At 37.2% G+C, this 22,230-nt stretch overlaps 1 protein-coding gene across 2 annotated transcripts in view; it reads right to left on the reverse strand.

The window, feature by feature from the left end:
- The window catches only part of MNS1 (meiosis specific nuclear structural 1), an 83,760-nt gene that overhangs the window by 56,048 nt on the left and 5,482 nt on the right, over positions 1-22,230 (reverse strand). The gene's annotated exons all lie outside the window — the stretch shown is intronic.

Consider the following 22,230-nt stretch of genomic DNA (forward strand, 5'->3'; position numbering starts at 1 on the left):
TACCAATGAGAGAGCAGACAGATGATGGCAGGATTTTGGTTAGGTTTATTTTATTGGCAAGTTACACACTGAAGTCCATTTTAAATGGAAGAACTTAAGAACAGGAATGGGTCAGAGAAATTAGTCAAATATATTGATTTTAGAGATGACATATTTAGAGAACTCTTGTCCAAACTAAAAAAAAAAAAATTGTTAAGGTAGTTAGCATGTGAACTTGGCTTAGTTGGGGCTAATTTGAAGTCCATCTTGTGTAGCAATATGTCTGCTTAAAGATTAATTAAAAATAGGACTTATGGTTTCAGCTTCAAAATATAAAAAACTTGGAAGTTATCACTTCCCCCCTTACTACCAGATAAAGCTGGATAAACTCGAAACTAATGACTTTTCTTGCATTCATCATAAAACTGAGGTCACAGGGCAACCCATCACCCTGAAATGTGGGGAGAGGTAAATCCAGAGAGTCACAGTCAAAACCTCCTTACATGGAGCAGAAGCCCCTGAAGCCATGAATTAGGAATAATTAAATGGTAATTTTGATGGATTGCTGGAGACTGAGTATGGACTAGAATCAGTGAAACTAGTGGGGGCTGCCATGTTAGGGAGGCCTCCACACTTCTCTGGGTTTTGTCTCCAGGAATCTCACCAGGTTCTCACAATGAAGAACCGAAAAAGATCGCCCATGGTCATGGCAGGAGGCTGAGAAGAAGAATCATTGTGAAATATGTCCAGAGCCTTCTCCACAATAAAGGCCTTCTCCACAATAAAGGCCTACTTTACAGAGGAAAAGATTTTACCAGAGCCTTCTTCTAGCTGGGGCAAGGACATTTCTCTGCCTCCAGCCTTTCTGTCTCACCTAAGTGGACAAAGGGGATCTAAGAAATATGCGTGAAGGTCCCAGCCCAGGGACACAGCTCTACCAAAAGACTTAACCATAAAATGCTTCCCCTTTCCCACACTTTATCACCACACCAACAATGCTCCAGTGTAATAACAGTTGATTACAGCTGGAAGTCCTTCAAAACACACTCTAACAAGGAATTCTTAGGGAATCCAAAGACAACAGGAGATAAAAACAAAAACAGAGGAATCTGAAGCCTCTAGAACCTACAGCTACAGCAAACATTAAACACAGCTTAACTCCTAGCCATATAATAAAAAAAAACCTCACACTAAAGCCCTGTTTACCTCAGTTCCCGTTACCCAATATACCGTGTCCACCTTTCAACAACAAATTACAAGGCTAAAGGCAGATTGTTAAGAGGCAAGGGAAAGCACAGTCTGAAAAGCAAAGTAAGCATTAGAACTAGACTCAGCTCTCACACACATGTGGAATCAAACAGGAATTTAAAATAACTATGATTAATATACTAAGGCATCTGACAGACAATGTGGACCACATACAAGAACAAAAGAGTAATTTAAGCAGAGACATGGAAATGGAAGAATCCAAAGGAAATTCTAGAAATCAAAAACACTGTAACAAATGAGAAATGCCTTTAATAGGATATCAGAAGACTGGACACCACTGAAGAGAGAATCAGTGAGCTTGAAGATATGTCAATAAAAACCTCCCAAACTGAAATGCAAAGAGAATAATAGCAAATAGATAACCCTAATGGGCTTTTAGACCTCACCTTAGACTCAAATTGCTTTCTAACATCAGAAGGGACTTGTGCAAGTGTATGCGTGTGTGTGTATAGGGAGAATATTGTCAATGTTTCTGTCTTTTGGGAGTCTTATAAACCCAGTTACTACAAAAGTAAAATTGACAACAGGGTGTGTACAGTACAAAGCACTTTGAAACCAGGATGTAACTATTATTTGCATTTAATCCCCTGTTAGTCTAGCAACTTCCAAAAGAACTCTCCGAAAATCATGGCTTATGTATAGCTTCTCTTAAAGTAGCCTCTAATTACACCTTGTTGACTGGGCTGTCAGCAGAAATTTTGTTTGTTTGTTTGTTTGCGGTACACGGGCCTCTCACTATTGTGGCCTCTCCCATTGCGGAGCACAGGCTCCGGACGCGCAGGCTCAGCGGCCATGGCTCACGGGCCCAGCCGCTCCGCGGCATGTGGGATCTTCCCAGACCAGGGCACGAACCCATGTCCCCTGCATTGGCAGGCAGGCTCTCAACCACTGCGCCACCAGGGAAGCCCTGTTGTTGTTGTTTTGAACACTAATGTATCCCAAGCATTTAAAATAGTGCTTGGAATATAGTAAGTGATAAATAAATATTTGTTAAATGAACAAATGATTGAAATTATATTACTGTTATGCACACAAGAGAAAGCCCTACCAGAAATAACTCTGAAGAAATATTGTTCTTCATCAGTTAGAGTTTTATTAATTTTATTTATGTTTTAAAAGAGCAAACTTTTGGTTTTATTAATTTTTTTTCTATTGTTTTTTTTATTTACAAGTCCATTGTTTTCTGCTCTTACCATCATATTTTCTTCTGTGTTTGCTTTGGGTTTAATTTGCTCTTCTTTTTATAGTTTCATAAGGTGAAAGCTTAAATCTTTAACACCATTCTTCTTTTCAAATATAAATGTATAATTTATATTTCCCTCTGAGCCCTGCTTTAGCTGCCTCCCACAGATTATGATATGTTCTGCATTCTCATTTGTTCAATTCAGAATATTCAGAGACTTCGTCTTTGACCCATGAATTATTTAGAGGCGTTTTGTTAACTTTCCAAACATTTCAGATTGTCCAGGTGTCTTTTTGTTATTGATTTCTAGTTTAATTCCATTATGGTCAGAGAACACACTCTGTATGATTTCAAATCTTTTAAATTGAGGTTTGTTTTATTGTTCAGAATACTGTCTGTTCTGGTGAATGTTTCATGTGTCCTTGAAAAGAATGTGTATTCTGATGTTTTGGGTGAGATGTTCAATAAGGTCAAGTTGATTGAGAATGCTGTTCAGGTATTCTATATTGTTACTGTATTTCTATCGATTTGCTTTATTAATTACTGAGAGGAGTGTTGAGGTCATCAAGAATAACTGTGGATTTGCTTATTTCTCTTTTCAGCTCTTTTTTTGCTGCATGTGTTTTAAAGTTCTATTGTTAGAGGTATACACCTTTAAGATTATTATGTCCTAAAAGTATTTTGACATTAACATTCTGAAATGACCCTCTTTTTTCCCTGGTGATAGTGTTTGTTCTGAAGTCTTTTTGATATTAATGTAGGCAGTCCAGATTTTATTTAGTGTTTACATAATATGTCTTTCTCCTTGCTTTTACTTTTAATGTGTCTTTATATTTAAAATGGCTTTCCTGTAGATAGTGTATAGTTGGGTGTTGCTTTTTTATTCAATCTGACAATCACCATCCTTTAATTGGTGTGTTTATGCCATTTATATCTACATATCATTATGGATATTATGCATGGATTGATATCTACAATTTTGCAAATTTTAAAATATTTGTTGCATCTGTTATTGATTCATTTTCTCTTCTTTTTCTTGCTTCTTTTTGATTAATTTTTGTAGTTCCATTTTATTTTCATTATCAGCTTATTATTTATACCTCTTTATTTTTTAGTGATTGCCCTAAGATTTACTATATATATGTGTGTGTGTGTATACAGTTTACAACAGTTTAATTTCAATTCCTGCATCCCATCTTTTGTGCTATTGTTATCATACATTTTATTTACATATATAAATCCACAATACATAGGTTTCCACATATATTAGGTGATTTGATAGTGTCATGAAGTTCTCAAATGCTCTGCTTTTTCCTCCTCCAATCTTTCTATCTTTGTGTTTCACTTTAGGTAGTTTTTATTGCCATATCTTCAAATTTTCTGACTCTTTCCTCAGCTATGTCAAGTCTTCTGATGAACCTGTCAAAGGCATTCTTCATGTTCATTACTATTTTGTTTTTATCTAATATTTCCATTATCTCTTTCTTATACTTTCTACCTTCTCAGCTAAAAATACCCATCTTTTCACATATATTGTCTGTCTTTTCCATTAGAGACTTGAGTATATTAATTATAGTATTTAAATTTTTCTGATAGTTTCACCATCTGGGTCATATGAGTTTTGTTCTGTTGACTGCTTCACCTTTGTACACTTTTTACAGTGTTTTCTCTTGGTTTTGTGTGTGTGTCTCATACTTTTTGATTGAATGCCAGACATCATGTGTAAGACAGCAGAGACCGAGATAAGTCATATCTATGCCTGGCAATAGCACACCTATTCTCCTACAGTGAATGTAGGAGGTTGACTCTGTATAGTCAGAAGCTGAGCTGGATTTGAACTTTGTGTTGCTTCGGTTATCTTCAGTGCACCACTGTCTTCAAATTTCTCCCGTGTTATCTTGTGCTTATGTTGGGGGTTGGTCTTCCAGATTGCTTCTCTCAACATTCCTGACTCACCCTTACCTTTAGGCCTTCCCTGTATTCCTGCATGTCAGAGGTTCTCTCCATACTCGTCTCCTCCCGAGCAGATTGCTCTTCTTTGTTGCTCCTGTTTACTAGCCAGGAGGTGGGAGGAAAGGGGTTCTCTGTTATCCTGGTCCAGTCTCAGCATTTTAGACAGGTCTTGGCACACTAGGTCTCTGGTGTCTCATACTGGAAAAACTTTCCTTAATGATAAGAATTCACTGTTTTCTTTTGGCCTTTAAAGAAAGCCTAAAACCATCAACCTGACCTGTAAAGGCTTATATATCTAGCCCTTCAGGTTTCTTCTTCAAACTTTGGCCAAAATGGACTTCTCTGAGCTTTCTCTTGTCAGAGGGCCTTTGTATGTGTGGGTTTCTGTCCTTAATAAGAGTATGTGATGACAAAGTCCACCAGCTGTCTTGCCGATGAGATAACACATGCTCTGGATGGCAGAGCAGAAAAAGAGAAGGAGCCTTGCTTCTTTATGACCACAGAGCTACCACACCAGCCCTGGGCTACCTAAGTCACGACCTCATGCTATCTGACAGAAAAGTAAACTAATTTGTCTAAGCCTCTGTGTCCTCTTCTCCACCCGGGATTCTATTACAGTTATCCAAATGCAATTCCTAACTGATACAACCACTATCTCTGTTTAATTTCATGGGTGAAAATGATTAAGAAAAACAAAACTTTTTGCAGCATTAATTGCCTTTTTAAATCAAAATCAGTGTTTGATTTTAAAGATTATTAGTAGTTAGAGTGGAAAACCTCTAATTTCCTTTCTCACATTTTCCTCTCTCCCTTCTTTATTTTCTAGAAGCTACTACCCAGTTTCCTTACTTTAATCCCTGTGATCTCAGTCTTGACTACAATTTTTAATTCTTGGTTTTGTTCTCCAAAATATCCATGCAACATATTTGTCTAGTAATTCGATAACCCAGAGTCATGTCATTGCTATCTAAAAATTGGCACTTGCCATCTGCCTTTACAAGGATTAAGTCACTAGCCACTGCAGTAACTGACCTTCAATACACCCTGAAAGGAGTTCAGGGTGGAGATCAGGAATGAGGCACTCTGTGCTCTGGGAACAACTAGCAGAACAGGCCTTCAGATAGTTAGAAACTTTCAGGAGAAGATTTTATGAGCCCAAATACTTGCATCTTCTCATATGCAGTAAGACACTAAAATCATTAACAGAGACATCTGCTCCTCATGACTAGCAGCAACCTTCATGAGCCTAGCAGTCAAGTTTACTTTTTACAAAAAAAAAGTAAACTTGACTGCATGTATCCACCTCCACTAAAATCACCTATAATACTGACCTTCCCCCCTACCTCTTCAGAGAAGTTCCTCAGAGCTATTTGGGATGCTGTCTCCCAGGCTATAGCCCTCATTTTGCCCCAAATAAAACTTAACTCATAGGTCTTACATTGTGCTTTTTCAGTTGACATCATTTACAAATTGGATAAAAATGCCTTTCATATTTTCAAATACTTCATAGATAAAAATGCTGAGTAAGACTGGGAGAACACAGAGCCCTGATACGCACTACTAGAGTATCTCTCCAGGTGGACCTAGATCAGCAAACTCTGAGTACAATCATTCAACAATTTACCAATGCACTAATTTTACTAATATACTGCCAATATTTCTATACCCCTCTATAAGAATATAATGAGGGAATTCTCCAAAAAGACTTCTCTAAACTCTAGATACATTATGATTTCTTCATTTCCTTATCTACCTAACACAATCTAATTAATTGCTTGGCATCCAAATTCTTTGGTTGCAAACATAGACTCAAGTCAACATTATTTATCTGAAATGCTCACACATCAATAAATAGAAATGTCTTTGAAACATTAACAGGGTACAAATCTGATCTTTAAATGTTTAGTTACTTGATGAAGGTAAGCTCTATCATGTACAATGAACTTCTAAATCACAATAGGATATTAGTTTTTGCAAGGAAATATTTGTAACTTTGAGACTACTCATTAATCAAATACACAAAGTATGTCACTCATCGATATATAGATTATCTGTTTCATCAGGCAGTTAAATATATCAATACTATTTTCTTCTTAAAACATGCAATTAATATTTCATAACATCACACACAGCAGTAGTTTAAATGCAGTACTAATTGTCTAAATTTACCAAAATGTGGTTAGCACAGAGCCCTGAACATAGCATAGCTTAATAAATATCCATTGAAGGATTAACATTATATTTAGAATGTACTAATTTGAGTGTTAGGATGATTAGAAGGGTAATTCAGGTAGGGAATCTATTATGTGGTGGTGGGGGAAGCACTGCATTCAGTTAGTACAAATAAACTAAGGGGAAGCCATGTAGGTCATCAGAAATTATGAGAGACGAAGGATTTGTGGAATGGTTGCCACACTTTTAAACACAATAGTGAGGGGGAGCTGAATAAAACCAATAGGATTCTGACCAAGTACAATTCAAGTTCTCAGTTATAAGAGTATTCACACTGTACTCCCGGTTGCCCTAGCAAAGGGACCTCTACCTTAAGGTAATGACATTATAATAAGAACAAAGTGTACTAATGAAGAAACAGTGATTAAAAATCAAGCCATACATAATCAAGTTAAAACATGCAACAGTCACCTTGAAGGAAATTGTGGTTAAATGGTATATACCGTTGACCCTTGAACAACATGGGTTTGAACTGCAAAGGTCTACATATACAGGGATTTTTTTCAATAGATACATACAGTACTACAGGATCACTGGTTGGTTGAATCTGCAGATGCAGAACCACGGGCACTGTGGGCTGTATATGGGACTTGAGCATCTGTGGATTTTGGTATCCAGGGCAGGTCCTGGAACCAGTTCCCCGCAGATACCCAAGGACCACTGTATGTGGCAAACACTGAGACCGTGAGAAAAAGAATACACAGCACGAATAAAAAGCTTCCGTTGAGGCTTGAAAGAGTTTTTGGGAGCTGCAAACCTTTTGCTCCCCTCTCTCCTTGAGTCACTGGTCACATGATTGCATATCAGCGTTACCTCTACTGCTCTACTCATTGGCAACACTGTCTAAGAGGAACAGAGGAAGGTTACCCTCTTGGTGTTGTATATAAATTGACTTGAGATGAAGCCTACTGCAGATTTCTTGACATAACCATCTTCTCAAAGTGTTAGGCTCCTTGAAGTGAGGGTAAGAGATGAGGATCAGTTCAGGATATAACAGGTTCAGTAGCCTAGAATTTGTTAATTCCTAATAGTGAAATGTCATGCAGCATTGCAAAGTATTTTAGGAAACATGTATGCTTCTCATTTATTTTGCTTCTCTGAGGATCTCTGACTCTAAAGGAAATTTTAGTTGTAGCTCCTTGTGTCTAGTCCACACATGGGTATTGTAGAAAGATTCTACAATAATTTATGCTATTTAATAGGGGGTCTGCCAGAGAAAAAGATTTTTGGCCTGACCATCTAAAACAAAGACAAATTTAATCAATTGCAACGATTAACTGATTTTATCTGAAGAAAATTAGCCTAAATTTTTTTTAATTAATAGTCTTTGCTTTTTAGATCAGTTTTAGGTTTATGGAAAAATTGATAGACTACAGAGAGTTCCCATATGTGCCCTCTTCCATTCACACCCACACAATTTCCACTATGATTAGCACCATACATTTGTTACAGCTGACGAGCCAATATTGATACATTATTCATTATAGTCCATAGTTTACATCAGAGTTCACTGTTTTGTGCAGGTCTACATGGATTTTGACAAGTGCATTTTGTCATGTATCCACCATTACAATATCATGCAGAATAGTTTCACTGCTCTAAAATGCCCTGTGGTCCACCTATTTATCCTTCCCTCCTTCCACCCAAACCTCTGGAAACTACTAATCTTTCTACTGTCTCTATAGTTTGCCTTTTCCGGAATGTCATATAGTTGGAATCATACAGTATATAGCCTTTTCAGACTGACTTCTTTCACTTAGTAATATGCATTTAAGGTTCCTCCGTGTCTTTTCATGGCTTGATAGAGCATTTATTTTTATCACTGAATAATATTCCATTGTATGGCTTTTTAAAAAAATAATTATAAGCCCACATGCCTAGAGCTCATGCTCCGCAACAAGAGAAGCCACTGCAATAAGAAGCCTGTGCACCACAACGAAGAGTAGCCCCCGCTCGCCGCAACTAGAGAAAGCCCACGTGCAGCAACGAAGACCCAACACAGCCAAAAATAAAAAAATAAAATAAATAAATTTTAAAAATATATTTAAAAATTATCACATTTAAAGATGTCTCATGATAAATTATTACTATTATAAACGATATTTCATTGTTAAGGACGGATTTATGCCCTCCCAGAATTAAGGGGAAATCTCCTGGTTCATTTCCCTTTGGGATATAGCTTTTCACTCACAGGTCTAGACTAAAGGTCTAGATTGCTGAAGGGAAAAAGCTTTCCCTGATAATAAATGATGGATTATACTGATTAATGTTCCCCAATAGTTACAACATAAAAGGGTTGAACATATCGGAGGTGCTGATATGAAATAAGGCATGTTAATAGGTACGCACTGTAAGTTCTAACTCTGCAGGAGAAATTATTTACAAAATCGTATTGCTTTATAAAATGAAGCAATTAGAACAATTTTTCTTTTGTTCAGAAAAATGCCCAAATCTAATCTAATTTGCTGCAGCTGGACACCACCTGCAGATGACTGTTTAAGTACTCTGAACATTACACACTTATCTTTTAAATATTGATAATGCCATTTTTCATTTCCTTGACATGAAATCCCACAGGGAATAATTATGCTAATAAACCTTAATGATTCTTGCAAATAAATGATCAAACCAAATTGCTACTGTTGATTTATATTAATGGATGCCTTTAGGATGAGATTTGCCAGTACGGTGCTGCCTCTTGAATCTCAATTCATCTTATTTAGCTGAAGAGCATACATAGTTTGTTAAATAGATGGACTGTTTAAAATATAATGTGTTTGTGCAGTTTTTGCACTTCATAATGTTCAAGCATTACCAACTTGCCTTGTGGCAAATCTGCATTTAATGGTTTCATCGTATATAACTTCCTTTTGTACTTTTTCTCTCTGTTATATGCAGTTAGGAAATGACTACGTTCTGGTTGATTCAGAATAGGCCAGCTTCCATGTGTTGAATCTGGTTGTTCTGTTAAGACAATGAAATCTGTTTCTAGATATTTTAGCCACCATAAGCTGGGAATCACATTGACTATGTGAGGATGGGATCAAGTGTCACATAATTGTTTGGGGTGGGGGGAAGGGCACTATTAAATGGCTTATTTGTTGCCCCATTTAAACCTAGATCTTCCTCTCCTGCTCTCCCACTTTCACTCTTGCTCTGGCACCCTCACCCACCAAGTCTACAGGGACCAGGAAGTTGCTGACTTTGTAAATTCTAAAGTAAAACTGGAAAATAACTGCAGAATTGCTATATACTCATTTCCAGCGCTGGGGAACACTACACAGAAAGAAGGCTTATTCGTTGTAGATACGAACACAGTTTTATCTGGGTAATTTTGTAAAAAGCCACTTTTGTTTAAAATACCATATAATTGGGAAAAAATTACCTTCATCCAGATAATTGCCTCAAATGTCCTTTTTTTGTGCCTTGAATGTCAAATTCTAAGCATAGGAGAAAAAGTAGAGACAAACAGGTATAGAGACAGAATTGAATGAAAGTGATGTAAATTAGTAGTAAAATAGGGGATTGGAATATATAAAAAATCATGTATACATAAACAGGGAATGGAACTTGTGATATGAAATAACAGTTGCTTAGGGATTTGTCCAGTGTTACAGTGCACAGAGACTGTAATTTGGTTAGTGGTGAAGCAAAGATGACCACACTTAATTCACTGTGACGAGCAGAGGCATCGCTTCTGAATTATAAAGCTCTCAATGATTTTTAGAAGTATACATATTAATATATATATAAACTACCTTTATAAAGGTATTTTTTTCATTTCTTAGCTTTAGAAAAAGTGCCTAATTTGATCAAATTTGGTACATTTATGGCAATTTTTTCTAATTAAAAATTAACAAGACTCCAACTTACAAACCACTAAATGCATTTATTCATTGTAAAATTTTCTAATTTAGCAAAAAATGAGGGGTGATTGAAATATGCAATGATAAAAGAATGATTAAAGTAAATGATAGCACATCAGCTATGTACCTAGAGAAATGTGGGTGTGTCTGGAGGGCTGGAGGGCAGGCCAGGGAGAGGTGATTTGTGGGGAGCCTAAGCACCCTCACAGGAAAGGAGAACGACTGGGCACTCAGAACCTGAGGAGTAACTCTAAGGTCCTAGGAGAGGAACAGGGACACAATAACCCTCCAGGAGGAATGGCAGATGAAGAAGGCAGCCCCCTGGGGAGGGAGTCAAAGGACCCAAGCTGGCTGCGGGAACTTGGAGCCAGGCAGAGAAGTACTGGTACTAGGCTGTTTCCATTGTTCTGTCCTCAGACCCAGCCCTGCTACGTCCATTGCTGGAGGGGAGGGAGGAGTAGGGAGTGTGAGGGGGAAAGAGAGAAAGAGAGAAGCTGTATCCATCAAGTGATAGAGCTAACAGAAAAGAATGGTCCAGAAATTCTGTAACAAGCTTACCTTGAGGTAATAGATGGCAACGTGTATACGGAAATGTAGTGGAAAACAGTTAATATTAGAAAGTATTATCCTGGTACCTTATCATCTATTGAGCACCTACTACATGCCAGTCACTTCGTATATAATTGTCTATAATCATCAGAACAACCCAGTTCGTTTTACAAATGCAGAAAACAAGATTCAGAAGAAACAACTTGCCAAGTTCACAGAGAGGGCCAATAGTGGGACAGAGTTTTGTACCAAGTCTGTCTCCCCAGCTCATGCTCTTTTCATGAGTTCAGAATTTTTCAAACTGTGGATCATGAACAGTATTTAAATAGAAATAGAATAGCCAGAAAAACATTAGAGGGCATCAAATCTAGTAAGATGGGTATTGTTTGTGAAACTTCAGTTATTGAAAGAAAGAATGCATGTATATATTGGATCATGACGTAAAATGTGTTTCTCACTATGGGTCAAGCTCAAAAAAGTTTAAAAACTACTGACTTAGATCACATTGCCTCTCTTTCCCAATCTTAGGGAGATGCTCTTCACTTCTGAATTATAGCAAATTTCTCATTTTACGGAATGTTTTCCACAAACTATACCAGTCCTTTTAACGATTATGGATAGTATATCAAGATGATCCTCATTTATTCTTTCCTATGCAAACCTAACCTTCAGTTTTGTTAAAATATGCATTATAATTAATGTCTATAATAAAATGCATATGTTAACAACAGATCATAGATTACATAACACACTTTTAATTTATACATAATAAAATGTGTAATATACTAATAGTATATACATTACACAGTTTATGTTCTGCATAGGACTTACAGAACAAGAATAGTAACTATTTACTGAGTATCCAGTACTCTTTGATTTGTGTCCAGGTAAGGAATAACAATTATGTTTCTTCAGAGGCAGAGACTTCCCCATTTTGGAAACGGGGAGTGCTAGGGGAAACTTATCCAGGCATAAAGGCTGTGCCTGGAGAGAAGGGAAACAATGGTTTCAATCCTAATTTTAGAAACAGTCAGTGCCAAGGATTCCAATTTTAGATAAGCAGATACATTTATGGGATTCCAGGCAACAGATCCTTCCATCTAACCCATCTCCCTGGAGACTGTTAGCAAGCTTACTAAATTTGCTTGGTCTTCCATGCAGTGCTTCTTGCCCACATACCAACATGGGGTTCAACACATAGAGGGGAAAACCTTTATTATCATAGGTTTCGGTATACAAGATACTATGGGGAGAATGACAGAATAACCAGGAAAACAAGGTGACTATGGCCTGCAAGGAAGTATCAGTCATGAAAGTAGCCAAAAAAGGAAGAATAAAGGAATGAATAGAGCCAGAAGTGAAAGAACATATTTCCTTGCTTTCTATGATTACTTAATATTTCACTGGATCTCTAGTCTTTTCTATATTAATATACCCATGGCAACAGTTATCTGCTGTACATCTCTCTATAATACAATTCTGTTCCTTAGGGTTTTCCTTTCCTCATAGATATACCTAAGAAATAGCAAAATTACAGCCCACTAAGGCTAATCCAGCCCCTTAGTTCTTTAAAATCCATTATAGTACCTAGCATCTGGTGACCTGAATTAAGCTAATGTATTTTACTGAATCTACAATACATCAGTGGTAGGATGCACCGTTATTTTATTCATCAGTAAAGAAGAAAAAAACTCTGCCACACATCATCAATTTTAAGACCTATCCCAATTTCAGAAAGGTTAAAATGAAAAAAAAAAAGCATAGCTTAGAATCTATGAAACATGGAATTTTTTCATGAAGGAGCACAGTTAAGGAATTATAATAATGGGAACAACAACAACCAAACAGAAACAATTACTATGCAGCCCTCACCAGCAGAGTAGGATCCTAATTCTTTTTCAAGTTATTTTTTTTATCCCTCCTTGGCATCAACCAAGGCAATTGTTATACTCTGCATCAGCTAAGGTCTTCTGAGACGCAGATGCCAAGACAAAATTGGTCTGTCAAGACATTTATTTTGGGAAGGGTCTATAAAGGATGAAAGAGGAGGGGAAGCAGAAGTAAGCAGGGAGAGCCTTCAGAACTGCTACAGATCTGACACCTGTAAAAGGAGAGAGGAAACAAAAAAGAAGGAGCCTCAAACTGCAGCACAATTGAGAAAGTCTCTGCCAGGCCAATGGGGAGTCCCCAAGCAAAGACTCTGCATTAGAGGTGTCCCATGTTGGGCCCAAAACACCCAGCTATGCTCAGGCATTGGCTGGGAGCAGCTTCGGGAGAGCGAGGGCTCAGCATGCATGCTGCTGAGATCCAAATGCACAGCAACTGGAGGTTCTTGGACACCCATTACCCTTGCAACAGGTTCTCTTAAAGAGAGATTTGAGCAGAACACCTCCTGGCTGCCACACTGACAAAGGGCATGCCTCCATGCTTCCCACAATTACAGTAGCTGTCTCATTCCCGCTAATCTTCTCATATGTCATCTTTGTTATCATCGCTACCAGACTGACAACTTCTCAAAAAATACTCTGCATACCAGCTTTTTCTACTTACGTCTTACAATCAGGCCCATAGAATCCTTAAGGGATGGCGTGGCTTGCAAGTTACCATCAGGATTAGGTGTCATTCACACCATCAAATTGGGACCCCTGTTTTTCCACAAGTCCACACAGGGCTGCTCCTGTCTCCAGGAGTGTGTAGACCAGGACACGGCCCCTCCCCACTCCCCCTTTGCTGCATAAACATTATGGAGCAGGCTTCAAATTTTAAAAACGGAGGCTTGGAAATCCTTCCAAGGAGACATTCATGAGACGAATTCCCAGAAAAACCCATGTTCAAATAATATTTCATGATCAGATGCAAAGAAACTCATAAAAGCTTTAAGGATGCAATATGAACCCAGTTACAGGACTCAGTGGCAAGGACAGACAGTATCTTTGACCTTGAACAAATCATTTAACCTCCCTGATGTGTGTTTCCCCGTCTATAAAATGAACAGAGTAGTCTAGATGATCCTTGAGGCCTCTTCTAGCACTAACATTATATGAAATAAAAGTCAGCTTAAAGATTAATGGGTTTCTCAGCCTCAAGCAATTAATTACACTGTCGCTGCCCTTTAACAGACCCATCACAGAAGAAAATTAGATTCAACTGACAGATTCTAATCTTTACCAATTCATGTTGATTTTAAGTCCAACACTATTTTTTAAGATTTGCAAATTAATCCTTTCGAAACAGGTTCAATAGCTTCCTGGGCAAGGAATTTGACTTGACAGACATAATACTAAGGCCGTTCTTTTCCATTAAAAAAAAAAGTCTTTGTGCTGACATTTTTTTTTTTTTTTTTTTTTGCATTCAGAACCTCAGCAGAAACTCTACCAGAGTTTTATAAAATGATAGACAGTGGATTTGTGAAATTCTTTACCAATTTCTCAAGTGCTCACGGACATCTGATCAGGGATTTTAGTTCTGTCCACACCTACTTCATCTAATTCCATTATGTTTTTCTTATTCTTCTTTGGCTTCTGAGTTTCCATAAATAGCCTTTACCTTGGGTCAACATTGAATTACTAGTAGAAAAGACGTTGGTAAATTTTCTAGCAAAAAAATAAACAAAAAGAAACCCACAGTTTCGATTTCCCGTTAATAAGAAAATATTTTATGTTATCCTCCTTTTAACATCTATTCATTTAAACAATGCTTTATTTTCCTACTTTTTCCTTAAATATTACAGTCATATCTAGTTTAGATTTTAAAACTTAAATCCCACAACTTTTAGTTTCTTGAACTTTGATTGCTGGTATCTAGTTTCTACTTTTATATCATGTCCACTTGCATTCGTAATATTTCTGATTACAGAAAGGTATGGAGAATAATATGACACCCACGTTTTCATACAACATAAGAAAAACTATGGAAGCTGTTTTGTGCACTTGTAAATATCACTCTGTCTCATTTTGTCCTTCTAGAGATAACACTATTCTGTATTTAATAGCATTTATCATTCTCATGCATGTCTTTATACTTTTAATACCATGAATCAATTCAATCTCTGAAAAAAATGTGATATTATTTTGCATGCTTTAATGATAAAACTGAGCCATACTTCTGCAAATAGCTTTTAATTCCACATTGTGCTTGTGAAATTACATGGTAGTACACATACATCTACTTTACTTGTTTTCTCCAAGCTCTGGCTTATATTTTTACTTTCTCTAAGATCCCTTTTAATGCACAGAAATTTTAAGTCCAATGTAGTCAAATCTATCAATTGTTTCCTTTATGTCTTATGGGGGGGGGTGCCTTATTTAAACAATCCTTTAATAATGTGAGTTCATAAAGCTTTTCATGATCCATCTATAATTCACCTAGAATTTACATATCTTTTATATAATGTGATATAAGTATACAATTTTATTATTCTTTTGTCCATATGGATAACCATTGTCCCAGCATCATTATCTTTCCCTAATAATTTACAGTGCACCAATTTCATGGTTATTTAATTACTATGTGTTTCCTATAATACTTTTATATAATACTATTATTATGTAAAATTATAATAATATTTGACCAGATTTGCTGTTCTTCAAACTTCCTTGGCTATTCTCTGCCCTCAGTTCATATATATAAACTTAAATTTCCCTTGCCAAGTTTCATGAAAAAAAAAACTGATTGGAATTTCACTGAATCTGTGGACCAATTTGGAGAAAACCCTGTGTCTTTATGATAGTATGTCCTCCCATCCATGTACACGGTACATCTCTAGAATGCCTTTTTAAAAATTTTTTAATTAAGTTTTGTAATTTTCTCTATAAAGATCTTATGCCTCTTTTTGTTAGGTTTATTCCTAGTTACTTTAAATTCTTTGCTGCTGTCACAAATAATATCTATATCATTTAAGGTCCAAGTAGGAAAGAGCAGCTCATCTGGGTCATTTACAAAGATGTAAGCAGGGTTTAAGGAAACCGGAAATTGTACAGTACTGAGGGGAACTGTTACCACTCCTAACCCTAAAGGCAAGGGGAAGAGGCAATTTTCCAGAACCCAAAGTAAAAAACTGCTACTTTGATGGGAGCTGGGACCTTTGGTCAAGGGATACAGCCAGCCAGGAACAACCTCACAGGAAGAGAGGTGAGGCAATATAATCCCCATCCTCTTTCACCCTTCCTTGATCTCCCGCTGCTTAAACTAATGAGAAGCCAAAGAACAAGGGAGCCTCTTATCACTAGTCAATAAGGCATTACCAAGCATGGACAAGAGTAGAGAGTAAATACGGAGGGACAAATAGACATCCAGCACTGTATCTTTTACAAAATTAATTTTCTGCTTATTGCTGTTACATAAGAATGCAAATTGTTTCTGCATATTGACTTTACATCCACTAGTCTTTCTGAATTCCATTTAAAATTATAATCATTTCTGTTATCTCTTGAGTTTCCATGTTTATAAACATTTTTTTGCTTTTCTTTCCTCTCCTTATACCACTAAAAATTTTCCCTTCCTTATTAAACTGGCTAGAACCTACAATAAAATGACAAATAGAAGAACTAATAGGGGCAACCTTAACATATGTTTGACATCTCACCTCTAAGTATGATGTTTGCTGCAGATTTTGTTTGTTTTTTGCTTTATTATTGCAAAAGCATTATATGTACATTGTTAGAAAGCAAGAATATAGATAACTAAATATAAGAACAGAACACTATGTTTCTTTACCCAGAGATTATGACTATTAACACTTTAGTGAACTGTGCACATGTATACTTATAGATTTTTAACAGAAATTATACTGTATATGCTGTAATATAAAAGTTACATATTGGAAACTGCTTTTCACACTGTAGGTGTTTTATTCCCTTGTTTGTGAAGAGTTTTAATCCTGAATGAGAATTCAGTTTTATCAATTGGACCCTTCCCTTATACCATACACAAAAATTAATCCAAAATGAATCAAAAACCTAAACCTAAGAGCTAAAACTGTAAAATTCATAGAAGAAAACATAGGGTAAAAAGTTCATGACATTAGATTTGACAGTGTTTTCTTGGACATGACACCAAAAGCCCAGGTAACAAAAGAAAAAATAGATAAATTGGACTATGTAAAAATAAAAATCTTCTGTGCATCAAAAGACACAATCAACAGAGTGAAAAGTCAATCCAGCGACTGGGATAAAATATTTACAAATCATATATCTGATAAGGGGTCAATATCCAGAATATATAAAGAACTCATACAAGTCAACAACAACAAAAACCCAACCAGTTTTGAAAATGGGCAAAGGAGTTGAATAGACACTTCAAGGAGATACAAATGGCCAACAAGCACATGAAAAGATGCTCAGCGTTACTAATCATTAGGGAAATGCAAATCAAAACCACAGTGTGATATCATCTCACACCTAGTAGGATAACTACTATTAAAAAAACAAAACAAGGAAACAATTGTTGGCAAGGATGTGGAGAAATCAGAACTCTTGTGTTGGTGGGAATATAAAATGGTGTAGCTGCCATGGAAAACAGTTTGGTTCTTCCTTAAAAAAATTAAAATAGAATTAGCATACAATCCAGCCATCCTACTTTTAGGCATATACCGAAAGTAACTGAAAGCGGGTCTTGAAGAGATATTTGTACACCCAAATTCATAGCAGCATTATTCACAATAGCCAAAAGGTGAAAGCAGCCCAAGTGTCCACAGATGGATGAATGGATAAACAAAATGTGACATATACATTCGAGGGAATATTATTCACCTTTAAAAAGAAATGAAACTCTGACACATGCTACAACCTGGATGAACACTGAAGACATTGTGCTAAGTGAAATAAGCCACTGACAAAAGGACAAATACTGTCTGATTCCACTTGCATGAGATACCTAGAATAGTCAAAGTCATAAAGCCAGAAAGTAGAATGGTGGTTGCCAGGGCCTGGGGGAAGAGACAAGAGCAGAGAGTTATTGTTTAATGGGCACAGACTTTTCAGTTTTGCGAGAAAAGAGTTTGGGAGATGGATGGTGGTGATGGTTGCATAACAATGTGACTATACTTATGCCAATGGACTGTACACTAAAAAATGGTTAAGATGGTAAATTTCATGTTATGTTTATTTTACTACCAAAAAAAATGTGCAGGTGAATGAATCACACTCTCCAGATGGTCTGATTCAGGAGGTTATGGGTAGAGCCCTGCATTCCCCTCTCACAGTCTTCACAGAAAAGCCAAAACAAATTATTTGAGATTCCCTTAAATGAAAGGAAGTAGGATGGAAGAAGCAATAGAAGAATGCAGTATAAATAAATAAAAAACTAAACCTGATTCCTTTCAATTCTACTGGATGCTAATCTTTCCGGATGCCTTCAGTGAAACCTTGACTTTATATTTTAGAAATTATTCTCACCTGTAGCAGGCAAGATACCAAAGCCTTTACCAACACTGTTATAATTTCAGAGAGAAACTATGGTTTTCATTTTAACTTCCCTTTTCTCTCTATTCCATTTTTTCTTTTTCTGATTATTGCAGCTTGATTTTCTTGTGTTTGGTTTTAAATAAATAAAACTTAACTACTCAAACTTTCTTAAAGCTTGATGTCTAGAAACAGATCCACAAATTGTATCATTTATTCAGGTTGCATTTATACCTGTAGCTAACTTTCTTCCAATCAGAGAAACTATATTACTGGTAATCATGTTGCCCTTAGAGTCACTGTCTCCCGCTACTGACTACAACAATCTTTTAGCATCCCTTAGCAAATGTGTCAAGTGGATGCTTGTCAGAGATAACAGAAATTTTACCAAAATACTATGGAGATGTGATCCCAACTCTAAGGAAGCATAGAGATGAGTTCATTCAGACACATGAATGTAAAGTATAAAAATAACACACATTTTCAATAGAATTTTCAAAGACATTTGCCTGTTAACTGTTTTTATCCTCCTCCTTTTACCTCCACTCAGAACACCCACCTACTACCTAACTGGTTCATAGTGGCCCTTCAATAAATATTTGTTGAGTGAATAAAGACGGAGCAAATTCAACTAGAAAAGACAACATGATAGGAAGAAACACTTCTCTTAAACATAAAAATCAACAGGCATTCTAACATAGAAGTTTAAAATGTCCAAATAAAATACCTAGATTAAGGAATACGTGTGCTAGAAACGTTTTAGGTTTTACAGAGACCTGTTTTTCCTACCCAGTTAATAATACCTTAGTGGAGCAGAGCCTAAGTCGGCTACCAGATCAAAATTTAAAATTCTGTTCTTAAGTTTTATGCTTTCTTGTGAGAAAAGCAGGTTGTTGAGTTTGGTGAGTCTGCATCTTGTTCTGCTCAGCTAGGGAAGGCTTTTCGGTATAGGAAAATACAATTCCTTGACTGACTTATATCTTTTGTGAGGGACAGAAATGGCTATTCCTGGACTTGCAATGACAGCAATGGCCACTCCTAACTTAACATTTAATATTACCTTTGCTACCAATAAATTATCTAATCCAGTTCCCACAGCTGAATCTAACTTTAAAGAGGGAATCTATCTCATTGGTTTCAACTCTGCATGGAAACTTCTTTGTTGCTATTTTATTTACTTAATTGTATATATTAAAAGAATTAGCAGTTCAACCAAATCTATCTGCCCCTTTCTTTGTCCCAGAAATTGTCCAAGTGACTCTCAACCTAATCTTATACCTGTGAAATCATTCTGAGCAAACAATAATACCTAATATTTACTGGTTTTACTATGCACCATCAGTACTTCACATGCATTATCTAATTATTTTAACAACTCTAGGAGTAGGAGCTCTGGTCATTGTAAATTTAGAGAGGAAGAAACTGAGGATCAGAGCAGATAGTTTAGGATGCCTAACATAATACAACTACTAAGTTATGAAGCCAGGATTTCAGAGTCACATGCCAAGCCACTGGACTACATTGCCATCCAAACAAAAACACTGAGTAGAGCCTCCCTAGCAATAAACCAAAGCTGCAAGGAAAAAAGGGAACTTCCGTCATCATCCTCAGTTGCTGGGAGTAGTGCAGGGAGAGGGATATAGGCCCATGATGCACCTGATACCAACTCCTAGTTCCAACCACAATATTAGAATTCCAGACAAGTAGACCATCTCAAATAAGAATCTATTATTTGTGGGGCTTCCCTGGTGGCGCAGTGGTTAAGAATCTGCCTGCCAGTGCAGGGAAAGCGGGTTCATGCCCCGGTCCGGGAAGATCCCACATGCCGCGGAGCAGCTGGGCCCGTGAGCCATGGCCGCTGGGCCTGCGCTTCGCAACGGGAGAGGGCATAACAGTGAGAGGCCCGCGTACCGCAAAAAAAAAAAAAAGAATCTATTATTTGCTTAATGCTCACTGGGACATGTGTTGAACTTACTAAGTATAACTTCTTTGCTCTTTCATGTCCATGTTTTTGCAGAGATGAACAAGGTATAATTTAGTCTTATTTCAGAGACCAAATTTGCCAGATTGAAAAACCATAGCAGAAAGAAGGTCCTTTTGTCTTTGTCCGTGTGCTAGGCCTGAGCAATAAAGCCAACAATCATGGGTCCTTATTGCCTCAATTACATGATAAGAATCATCTTTTTTTCCTTTATGTGGGTTGTCTCAGTTTTATTTCCCATCTCTGAGCCACAGAACACATTAATTCTCAATTACGCTTACTCAGGGCCCCAGTTGGCAGTCCTTACACAGACAAAACTATAATGGGAAGCCTGGGTAATTAGCTCCTCCAACATCATCTAGGCTGAGGGTTTTATTTATTTCTTTTAAAGAAAATTCTGGGACATGGACTCAAATGAGTCTGCGGGATTAATGAGAGTCGAATCTTACTTTTCTAATCAGGCGGACTGGCCACTGCAGATGGCCAAGAAACAATCTGAGAACCCTCGTACATCCTGTGAGTGCTTCACAAAATGCTAAATAAGAATGACAACAACATCAAAAAACAAAGTTCTCGTCTGCATATAAATATAGCACATGTTATGGACAGAAAAGTGAAAGTATTTCAGAAGCACAGCATGAACAAGAAAAGATTTCTCAGTAGTAAAGCCAACTCAGTGGAGGGAGATTCTTAGTACATAATTAATCAAACTGCCTTGCAATCAATACCCAGACTAATATTAGCAACCAAAAAGCGACATTAACATGAAAACACTAGGTGTAATGGATGCTGTGTCGTGTTGCCCAGATCTGTATTCTGGTCTAAGGACTTATTTTCCTAGATGTTAGGAGTGCTGTCACTAGATACCCCTCAGCTGTCAGTCCTCTCCAGAAATTGCCCTTGGCCACACAGCCCCCTCTCTCACAGGGGATCAGCTTGCATCCAACGTCTGTCTGATGTGGGAGTTTGAAACCCTAGCTTCCTCACTGCAAGGGGAGTCAACTCTAAAAGGCCACCCCAGCTCTTCTGAAGAGCTCTGCAGAGGCTGAGCTGAGGCCTCTGCTGAAGCTGCACTGATCTCAGCTTTTCCCTCTGCCCAGTCCTGCCTCCTTCCCTTCCACAAACGTTGACCCCAAGAGTGCTCCCTGCTACATGCTCTGCATGCTAATCTCCACCTCTGAGTCTACTTCTCAGGGAACCCAAATTTGAATACTAGGGAAATTAAATTCTTTGTTTCTAACGTGTTATTAAAATATAAGTATTACCTTATAATAAGGAAATGTTTTCAACTAGCATTTAAGAATACTATAACATATTGTTTAGGCATTTAAATATCATTATTTTCTTAAGCATTTAGGTTGGGCTGGTTGATTTACTGTGACAGAAAAAGAGTCAGGAGGGTAGACTACCAAACTGTCAAGCCCCCATATGCAGGAAATGATACTGGGGATTGCGGAGTGGAACAGGAAGTACACGGGAGAGGGAGAGATTAAGAGGTTGCTAGTCCCACTGGAATCCACACAGAAAGTCTTTTGTTAAGACCTATAGCAATCCAGCTTTCTATAGGACTGATTCCCTCCAGTGATTCTGTCAAAGGCATTACAGCATGGTAAAGAAAATTTAGTATGGCCATCAGCTGCCTTCCCTCTGCTTTTAGTCCCTTCTGTTCTTGGTCTGATCTCTCAGAAAATCCTTTTTCCTGAATCTTTTATTAGCCAATAGACACATGCTGAAGGCATTTGAATTTTGGTAGAGAATTCAAGAGGCGGTGAAAACCTTCCAACATAGAGGCATGAATCTGAATTGCCAATGGGAGAG

This window comes from Tursiops truncatus, chromosome 2 (assembly GCF_011762595.2).
Source record: "Tursiops truncatus isolate mTurTru1 chromosome 2, mTurTru1.mat.Y, whole genome shotgun sequence".
Classification (NCBI taxonomy): domain Eukaryota; kingdom Metazoa; phylum Chordata; class Mammalia; order Artiodactyla; family Delphinidae; genus Tursiops; species Tursiops truncatus.